This window comes from Arachis ipaensis, chromosome B9, assembly GCF_059453495.1.
Source record: "Arachis ipaensis isolate K30076 ecotype BB chromosome B9, ASM5945349v1, whole genome shotgun sequence".
NCBI lineage: Eukaryota > Viridiplantae > Streptophyta > Magnoliopsida > Fabales > Fabaceae > Arachis > Arachis ipaensis.
Window position 1 is genome coordinate 60169179 of NC_142444.1, and position 10904 is coordinate 60180082.

The window sequence follows — 10904 nt, forward strand, 5'->3', positions numbered from 1 at the left end:
AAAATAAAATAAAAATGATTAAATAAAAATTGGGTTGCCTCCCAACAAGCGCTTCTTTAATGTCAATAGCTTGACAGTGAGCTCTCATGGAGCCTCACAGATAATCAGAGCAAGGTTGGGACCTCCCAACACCAAACTTAGAGTTTGACTGTGGGGGCTTTGGTTGACTCTGCAGTGAGAGAAGCTTTTCATGCTTCCTCTCCATGGTTACAGAAGGAGATCCTTGACTTTTAAATACAAGGTAGTCCTCATTCAGTTGAAGGACCAACTCTCCTCTGTCCACATCAATCACAGCTCTTGCTGTGGCTAGGAAGGGTCTTCCAAGGATAATGGATTCATCCTCATCCTTTCCAGTGTCTAGGATTATGAAATCAGCAGGGATGTAAAGGCCTTCAACCTTTACTAGTACGTCCTCTACTTGTCCATAAGCCTGTTTTCTTGAGTTGTCTGCCATCTCTAACGAGATTCTAGCAGCTTGTACCTCAAAGATTCCCAGTTTCTCCATTAGAGAGAGTGGCATGAGGTTTATCCCTGACCCAAGGTCACATAGAGCCTTCTCAAAGTTCATGGTGCCTATGGTACAAGGTATTAAGAACTTTCTAGGATCCTGTTTCTTCTGAGGCAATGTCAGTTGATCCAGATCACTTAGTTCATTGGTGAGCAAGGGAGGTTCATCTTCCCAAGTCTCATTACCAAATAATTTGGCATTCAGCTTCATGATAGCACCAAGGTACTTGGCAACTTGCTCTTCAGTAACATATTCATTCTCTTCAGAAGAAGAATACTCATCAGAGCTCATGAATGGCATAAGGAAGTTCAATCGAATCTCTATGGTCTCTAGATGAGTCTCAGATTCCTTTGGTTCCTCAGAGGGAAACTCCTTATTGATCACTGGACGTCCCAGGAGGTCTTCCTCACTCGGATTCACGTCCTTCTCCTCTTTTGTGGTTTCAGCCATGATGGTCATTTCAATGCCCTTGCACTCTCCTTTTGGATTTTCTTCTGTATTGCTTGGGAGAGTACTAGGAGGGATTTCAGTGACCCTTTTACTCAGCTGGCCCACTTGTGCTTCCAAATTTCTAATGGAAGACCTTGTTTCATTCATGAAACTTAGAGTGGCCTTAAATAGATCAGAGACTATATTTGCCAAGCTAGATGGATTCTGCTCAGAACTCTCTTTCTTTTACTGAGTGGATGATGGAAAAGGCTTGCTATTGCTAAACCTGTTTCTTCCACCATTATTAAAGCCTTGTTGAGGCTTTTGTTGATCCTTCCATGAGAGATTTGGGTGATTTCTCCATGAGGGATTATAGGTGTTCCCATATGGTTCACCCATGTAATTCACCTCTGCTATTGCAGGGTTCTCAGGATCATAAGCTTCTTCTTCAAAAGATGCCTCTTGAGTACTGTTGGATGCAGCTTGCATTCCATTCAGACTCTGAGAAATCATATTGACTTGCTGAGTCAATATTTTGTTCTAAGCCAATATGGCATTCAGAGTATCAATTTCAAGAACTCCCTTCTTCTGAGGCGTCCCATTACTTACAGGATTCCTCTCAAAAGTGTACATGAACTGGTTATTAGCAACCATGTCAATGAGTTTTTGAGCTTCTGCAGGCATTTTCTTTAGGTGAATGGATCCACCTGCAGAAGTATCCAACGACATTTTAGCTAATTCAGACAGACCATCATAGAATATATCCAGGATGGTCCATTCTGAAAGCATGTTAGAAGGACACTTTTTGGTCAGTTGCTTATATCTCTCCCAAGCGTCATAGATGGATTCACCTTCTTTCTGTCTGAAGGTTTGAACATCCACTCTAAGCTTACTCAGCTTTTGAGGAGGAAAGAACTTGGCTAAGAAAACCGTGACCAGCTTATCCCAAGAGTTCAAGCTATCTTTGGGTTGAAAGTCCATAGCTCTGTCTCTTACAGCAAACGGGAAAAGCATAAGCCTGTAGACCTCGGGGTCAACCCCATTGGTCTTAACAGTATCATAGATTTGCAAGAACTTAGTTAAGAACTAAAAAGGATCTTCAGATGGAAGTCCATGAAACTTGCAGTTCTGTTGCATCAGAGAAACTAATTGAGGTTTCAGCTCAAAATTGTTTCCTCCAATGGCAGGAATGGAGATGCTTCTTCAATGTAAATTGGAATTAGGTGCAGTAAAGTCACCAAGCATCTTCCTTGCATTATTATTATTTTCGGCTGCCATCTCCTCTTCTTGTTCAAAAATTCCTGTAAGGTTGTCTCTGGATTGTTGTATTTTAACTTCTCTTAGTTTCCTTTTCAGAGTCCTTTCAGGTTCAGGATCTGCTTCAACAAGAATGTTCTTGTCCTTGCTCCTGCTCATATGACAAGAAGGGAATAACAAAGAAAATATGAAATCCTCTATGTCACAGTATAGAGATTCCTTTGTGTGAGTAGAAGAAGAAAAGAATGTAATGTAAAGAAGAGAAGAGGGAAAACTCGAACACAGAGAGGGAGGTGGTGTTCGAATTTTTGGATGGGCGAGAAGTGTTAGTAGATGAATAAATAAATAGAAGGATATGAGAGAGAGAATTTCGAAATTTAATTAAAATAAAAATTAAATTTGAAAGTTAGATTTCGAAAATAAATTTTAAAAAGGAGTTGATGATTTTCGAAAATTAAAGGAAGAATAAAATTCAAATTAAAATTTAAAACAATTAATTAATTAAAAAGAAATTTTGAAAAAGGTGAGAGGGAATTTTCGAAAATAAGAGAGAAGGTTAGTTAGGTAGTTTTGAAAAAGATATGATTGAAACAAAAATATAAGATTGATTGAAAAAGTTTTGAAATTTGTTTTTGAAAAAGATATGATTGAAATTTAAAAAGATATGATTGAAACAAAAAGATAAGATTTGAAAATCAATTTTAAAAAGATAAGAAGTTGGAAAAGATTTTGAAATTGAATTTGAAAAAGATATGATTGAAATTTTAATTTGAAAAAGATTTGAAAAGAAAATTAAAAAGATTTGATTTTGAAAACTAAAGTTTATTACTTGACTAACAAGAAACTAAAAAGATATGATTCTAGAGTTTAAAGATTGAACATTTCTTACTAGGCAAGTAACAACTTAATATTTTTGAATCAATCACATTAAATGTTAGTAACTAATTCGAAAATCATGAACTAAAATTAAGAAAAAGATTTTTGAAAATTAATTTGAAAAATTTTCAAAAATATTAGAAAGAAATTTTGAAAAAGATTTTGAAAAGATAAGATTTTTAAATTGAAAATTTGATTTGATTCATAAGAAACAATTAAATTTAAAAACTTTTTGACTAAATCAAATCATATTTTCAAAAATTTTGAGTAAAATAAGGAAAAGATATTTTTTATTTTTGAATTTTTAATGAAGAAAGAGAAAAACATGAAAAAGACTCATAACATAAAAATTATGAATCAAAACACACAATGCATGCTAGAACACTATGAATATCAAGATAAACACTAAGAAGACTTTGAAGATCAAGATGAACATCAAGAATTATTTTTGAAAATTTTTAATGAAAGAAGAATATGCAAGACACCAAACTTAGAAATTTTCAAACTTCAGAAACTAACAAATTAAAAATGCATATGAAAAACAAGAAAAGACACAAAACAAGAAAATATGAAGATCAAACAAGAAGACTTACCAAGAACAACTTGAAGATCATGAAGAACACTATGAATGCATGAATTTTCGAAAAATGCATAAATTTTTTAGAAAAAATGCAATTGACACCAAACTTAAAAATTGACTCTATACTCAAACAAGAAACAAAAAATATTTTTGATTTTATGATTTTATTAATTTTTTTGGATTTTTGTATATTTTTATTTTTTTGAAAACATATAGGGAAAAGGAAGCAATGAATTCAAAGTCCTCAATCAAGATTCCAGGAATCATACCATGTTAGTCTAAAGCTTGATGGCCAGCCAAACTTCAACATACCATTTTGAAACTTTAGAATTCATTCTTAAAAATTTTAAAATAATTTTCAAAAACAAAGGGAAAAAATTTTTTTTGAAAGATTTTTGAAGAATTTTTTTGTATTTTTCGAGAATTATGAAATAAAAACAAAAAGGTTAAAATTAAAATAAAGTTACCCAAACTCGAACAATCCCCGGCAACGGTGCCAAAAACTTGGTGTGCAAAATCGTGATCATTTCATTCCTTGGTAACGGCGCTAAAAACTCAATACGCACGTTCATGATCTTATATCTGTTTCACAACTTCGTACAACTAACCAGCAAGTGCACTGGGTCGTCCAAGTAATAAACCTTACGTGAGTAAGGGTCGATCCCACGGAGATTGTCGGCTTGAAGCAAGCTATAGTCACCTTGTAAATCTCAGTCAGGCGGATTCAAATGTATTAAGAAATTATAGTGGATGAAAATAAATAAAATATAAAATAGGATAGTGGTACTTATGTAATTCATTGGTGAGAAATTCAGAAAAGCGTATAGAGATGCTTTCGTTCCTCTGATCTCTGCTTTCCTGCTGTCTTCATCCAATCAATCCTACTCCTTTCCATGGCAAGCTTTATGTAGGGCATCACCGTTGTCAATGGCTACATCCCATCCTCCTGTGAAAATAGTCCAATGCGCTGTCACTGCATGACTAATCATCTGTCGGTTCTCGATCATACTAGAATAGGATTTACTATCCTTTTGCGTCCGTCACTGCGCCCAGCACTCGCGACTTTGAAGCTCGTCACAGCCATCCCTTCCCAGATCCTACTTGGAATACCACAGACAAGGTTTAGACTTTCCGGATCTCAGGAATGGCCATCCATGGGTTCTAACTTGTACCACGAAGACACTAATAACTCGGACTCGGTCCCCTGTATTAGATATCCAAGAGATATCCATTCAATCTAAGGTAGAACGGAAGTGATTGTCAGGCACGCGTTCATAAGTTGTGAATGATGATGACTGTCACGATCATCACATCCATCATACTGAAGTACGAATGAATATCTTAGAAGCAGAATAAGTTGAATTGAATAGAAAAACAGTAGTACCTTTGCATTAATCTTTGAGGAACAGCAGAGCTCCACACCTTAATATATGGTGTGTAGAAACTCTACCGTTGAAAAATACATAAGTGAAAGGTTCAGGCATGGCCGAATGGCCAGCCCCTATGATCTAAGAACTAAACGTCCCAAGATGATCCGAAGATGTAAACACAATAGTAAAAAGTCCTATTTATACTAAACTAGTTACTAGTGTTTACAGAAATAAGTAAATGATGCAGAAATCCACTTTTGGAGCCCACTTGGTGTGTGCTTGGGCTAAGCTTGAAGTTTACATGTGAAGAGGTCATTCTTGGAGTTGAACGCCAGTTTGTAACGTGTTTCTGGCGTTGAACTCCACTTTGCAACCTGTTTCTGGCGTTTGACTCTAGAATGCAGCATGAAACTGGCGTTGAACGCCAGTTTACGTCGTTAATGCTTATTCAAAGTATGTACTATTATATATTGCTGGAAAGCCCTGGATGTCTAATTTTCAACGCAATTAGAAGCGCGCCATTTGGAGTTCTGTAGCTCCAGAAAATCCACTTTGAGTACAGGGAGGTCAGAATCCAACAGCATCTGCAGTCCTTCTTCAACCTCTGAATCTGATTTTTGCTCAGGTCCCTCAATTTCAGCCAGAAAATACCTGAAATCACAGAAAAACACACAAACTCATAGTAAAGTCCAGAAATATAATTTTTAATTAAAAACTAATAAAAATATAATGAAAATTAATTAAATTATACTAAAAATATACTAAAAACAATGCCAAAAAGCGTATAAATTATCCGCTCATCAACTTGTCATCAGAGGCCATCATTTTATTTAGCTCACTTACCCAAATAGCCTACCTTTCATCAACCATTGTTAGCCAATTTTGAGCCTAATTAATCCATTTTGTTCTTAATGTTAGCACATCATTACCCCTAAGTGAAAAACAATAAATGTCCTTAATTTGGATCTTTAATTGGCTTAGGCTTGTGAGGGTGTATATCATTTGGGTATGGGAAACTTGGGACATTGGTTGAGAGAAAAGTGTGTTTTTGTATTTTTGTTGAAGATTTTTGGGAATCGGGTACGTACTCATGTATTGATTAAATGTAAAAAAAAAAAACCATATGCATTGATGTCCTTATATATATTTTAGATTGAAAAGAAAAAAAATGTGAAAAAAAATATATATAGAAAAAGAAAAAGAACACATATATATATATATATATATATATATATATATATATATATATATATATATATATATATATATATATATATATATATATATATATATAAGAAAAAATATATAAAAAAAAGAGAGAAAAAGAAATAAAATGGGGACAAAAATACCCCAAAGTAAAGTTCAATAAAAATCAATGCATATCGAATGTGAATTAAAAAGAATGCATGAGTATGTGAAAAAGTGGGAATCATGGGTAGCTAGGTTCTGTATTAAAATTGTATAGGTTGTTATATGTGTTTGGTGAGAGCTTAGACTAATCAAAGATACAAATTTCAAGCTCACTTGACCATATGCATCCTTACCTTTACCTTAGCCCCATTACAACCTATGAATAAGTCCTCATGATGAATGTATGCATGCATTGAATAATTGTTGATTGTTAGATGAAAAACAAATCATGGAAAGCATAAGTAGAAGAGAATTGAGTGAATCGACCCTATACACTTGAGCGACTAGATCGGATACACTTCCGGTGAGGGTTCGATGCTCAATTCCTTGTTCCCGACTTTCATGAGCTTTTCTTCTTGCAAGTCTACTTGTACTTCATTTTGATATTTGAATTGGTAGAGTTTGTGAGTCGTCATATGACTTTTGCCCTACTTGCTTATATATGTTATTGGGGATTAATTTACTTTTAACCAAGTAGATAGAGTCATATTGCATTTAGTTGCATGCATGTAGGTAGGTTTATATAGTTTATTTGCATTGAATAAATGTTCATACCCCATTTTCTTGTCCTTCTTTATTTTTAGAATGAGGACATGCTTGGTTTAAGTGTGAGGAGATTTGATAAACTCCAATTTTGTGGTTTATCTTGTGCTTAATTTGGGAGATTTTATCAACTTTTCCCACATTTATTCAATGAAATAGCATGGTTTTGCAATTCTCCCTTGATTTGTGCTTAAATGTGAAAACATGCTTTTTAGGCCCTAAAATTGGTGATTTTAATTTACCTTAATTCCATTCGATGCCTTGATATGTTTGTTGAGTGATTTCAGGTCCATAAGGCAAGTATTGGATGGAAGAAGTGAGGAGAAAAGCATGCAAAGTGGGAGAACTCATGAAGAAATGAAGGAACCGTAAAGCTGTCAAGCCTGACCTCTTCGCACTCAATCGACCATAACTTGAGCTACAGAGGTCCAAATGAGGCGGTTCTAGTTGTGTTGGAAAGCTAACATCCGGAGCTTCGAAATGATATAAAATTTGGCATATGTTTCTTCACGTATAGGGGCGCGCACGCGCCATGTACGCGTGCGTGCCGATGCTACTCGTGGCCCACTAAAGATGAAATCGCTGGGGGCGATTTCTAAAACACTTTAGGCCCAACCCAACTCATTTCTGATGCTATTTCATGTAGAATTCAAGCTTGGGCAAGGGGGAGCAATTGTTTGTAGTTTTGGCATCATGTAGGTTAGTTTCTAGAGAGAGAAGCTCACTCTTCTCTCTAGAATTATGTTAGGTTAATTTCTCCTAGATCTAGGTTCAATCTCATCTTTTCATCTTGTTTCCTTTATGATTTCTTGATTTTACACTTCCATTCTCTTAGTTTATGATGTTAATTTTTCTTTTATGCTCTCTGATGAGCGGATAATTTATACGCTTTTTGACATTGTTTTTAGTATGTTTTTAGTAGGATCTAGTTACTTTTAGGGATGTTTTCATTAGTTTTTATGTTAAATTCACATTTCTGGACTTTACTATGAGTTTGTGTGTTTTTCTGTGATTTCAGGTATTTTCTGGCTGAAATTAAGGGACTTGAGCAGAAATCAGATTCAGAGGTTGAAAAAGGACTGCTGATGCTGTTGGATTCTGACCTCCCTGCACTCAAAGTGGATTTTCTGGAGCTACAGAACTCGAAATGGCGCGTTTCCAATTGCATTGGAAAGTAGACATTCAGGGCTTTCCAGCAATATATAATAGTCCATACTTTGGCCAAGAATTGACGACGTAAACTGGCGTTCAACGCCAGCCTTCTGCTCAAATCTGGCGTCCAGCGCCAGAAAAGGATCCAAAACCAGAGTTGAACGCCCAAACTGGCACAGAAACTGGCGTTCAACTCCACAAATGGCCTCTGCACGTGCAACACTTAAGCTCAGCCCAAACACACACCAAGTAGGCCCCGAAAGTGGATTTATGCATCAATTACTTACTCATGTAAACCCTAGTAGCTAGTTTATTATAAATAGGACCTTTTACTATTGTATTAGGCATCTTTGGTCTCAGTTTTATTCCATTGTTCATCTTAGGAGACTATTGATCTCGTTTAGGGGGCTGGCCATCTCGGCCATGCCTGGACCTTCACTTATGTATTTTCATACGGTAGAGTTTCTACACTCCATAGATTAAGGTGTGGAGCTCTGCTGTTCCTCAAAGATTAATGCAAAGTACTACTGTTTTCTATTCAAATCTTCTTATTTCTCTTCTAAGATATCCATTCGCACCCAAGAACATGATGAAGGTGATGATTATGTGTGACGCTCATCATCCTTCTCCCTTATGAACGCGTGCCTGACAAACACTTCTGTTCTACATGAATTAAGCTAGAATGAGTATCTCTTAGATCTCCTAACCAGAATCTTCGTGGCGTAAGCTAGAATGATGGCGGCATTCAAGAGAATCCGGAAGGTCTAAACCTTGTCTGTGGTATTCCGAGTAGGATTCAATGATTGAATGACTGTGACGAGCTCCTAACTCGCGATTGCAGGGCGTTAGTGACAGACGCAAAAGGATAGTAAATCCTATTCCAGCATGATCGAGAACCGACAGATGAATAGCCGTGCCGTGACAGGGTGCGTGAGCATATTATTCACTGAGAGGATAAGATGAAGCCATTGACAAGGGTGATGCCTCCAGACGATTAGCCGTGCCGTGACAGGGCATTGGATCATTTTCCCGTGAGATGACCGAAAGTAACCATTGACAGTGGTGATGTATCACATAAAGCCAGCCATGGAAAGGAGTAAGACTGATTGGATGAAGATAGCAGGAAAGCAGAGGTTCAGAGGAACGAAAAGCATCTCCATTCGCTTATCTGAAATTCCTACCAATGATTTACATAAGTATCTCTATCCCTATTTTATTATATTAAATTCGAAAACACTATTATCACTTTATATCTGCCTGACTGAGATTTACAAGGTGACCATAGCTTGCTTCATACCAACAATCTCCGTGGATTCGACCCTTACTCACGTAAGGTATTACTTGGACGACCCAGTGCACTTGCTGGTTAGTTGTATCGAAGTTGTGACAATTATGTATTGAGATCAGCGCACCAAGTTGCTCACGTTGCCAGGGATTGTTTGAGCCTGGACATCACAATTTTGTGCACCAAGTTTTTGGCGCCGTTGCCGGGGATTGTTCGTGTTTGGACAACTGACGGTTCATATTGTTGCTCAGATTAGGTAATTTTCTTTTTGTTTTCTTTTCAAAAATCTTTCAAAAATATTTTCAAAAAAAAAAATTTTTCTCTTTTGTTTTCGAAAAAAAAAAAATAAATAAAAATGTTTTCAAAAATTTATTCAAAATTTTTAAGAATGAATTCTAGTGTTTCATGAAGCATGTGAAGCCTGGCTGGCTGTAAAGCCATGTCTAAATTCATTTGGACTGAGGCTTGCAATTTGTTATCAAGAGCAATTTAGTTGTTGCTCATCCACCTGCTGCTGATCCATGATCACCTGCTGAAGCTTGGCTGGCCATTGGCCATGTCTAGTGTTTTGGACTGGAGCTTTCTTTGAAAGCTTGGCTGGCTAGTGAGCCATGTCTAATTCCTGGACTGAAGCTTTAGACTAACATGGCAAGATTCCTGGAATTCATATTAAAAATTTTGGAATCCTTATTTTTTCAAAACTATTTTCGAAATATATAAAATAAAAATCCAAAAAAATTTAGAAAATCATAAAAATCAAAAATATTTTCTGTTTCTTGTTTGAGTCTTGAGTCACATTATAAGTTTGGTGTCACTTGCATATGCATCTTGCATTTTTCGAAAATATCATGCATTCATAGTGTTCTTCATGATCTTCAAGTTGTTCTTGGTAAGTCTTCTTGTTTGATCTTGATGATTTTTTGGTTTGTGTTGTATGTTGTTTTTTCATATGCATTCTTGAATTCTTAGTGCGTAAGCATTAAAGAATTCTAAGCTTGGTGTCTTGCATGTTTTCTTTGCATTAAAAATTTTTCAAAAATGTGTTCTTGATGTTCATCATGATCTTCATAATGTTCTTGGTGTTCATCTTGACATTCATAGCATTATTGCATGCATTCATTGTTTTGATCTAAAAATTTCATGCATTGCATAATTTTCATGTTTTTCATAAAAATTTCAAAAATAAAAAAAAAATATCTTTCCTCTTTTCTCTCATCAAATTCGAAAATTTGGATTGACTTTTTCAAAAATTTTTGAAAATCAAATTGTTTCTCATGAGTCAAATCAAATTTTCAATTTGAAAATCTTATCTTTTTCAAAATCTTTTTCAAAAATCAAATCTTTTTCAAAATTATTAGTTATTTTCGAAAATTCCTAAAATATTTTTCAAAAATCTTTTTCTTATTTTATATCATAATTTTCGAAAATAACATAAATAATTAATGTTTTGATTCAAAAATTTGAAGTTTGTTACTTGCTTGTTAAGAAAGATTC

At 35.3% G+C, this 10904-nt stretch overlaps 1 non-coding gene across 1 annotated transcript; it reads left to right on the forward strand.

The window, feature by feature from the left end:
- The first annotated feature begins 1720 nt into the window (after positions 1–1720).
- On the forward strand, positions 1721–1828 carry LOC148544819 (small nucleolar RNA R71). Its single transcript, XR_015901398.1, has one exon. It is a non-coding gene; the product is annotated as a small nucleolar RNA R71 (small nucleolar RNA).
- The last annotated feature ends 9076 nt before the right edge of the window (positions 1829–10904 follow it).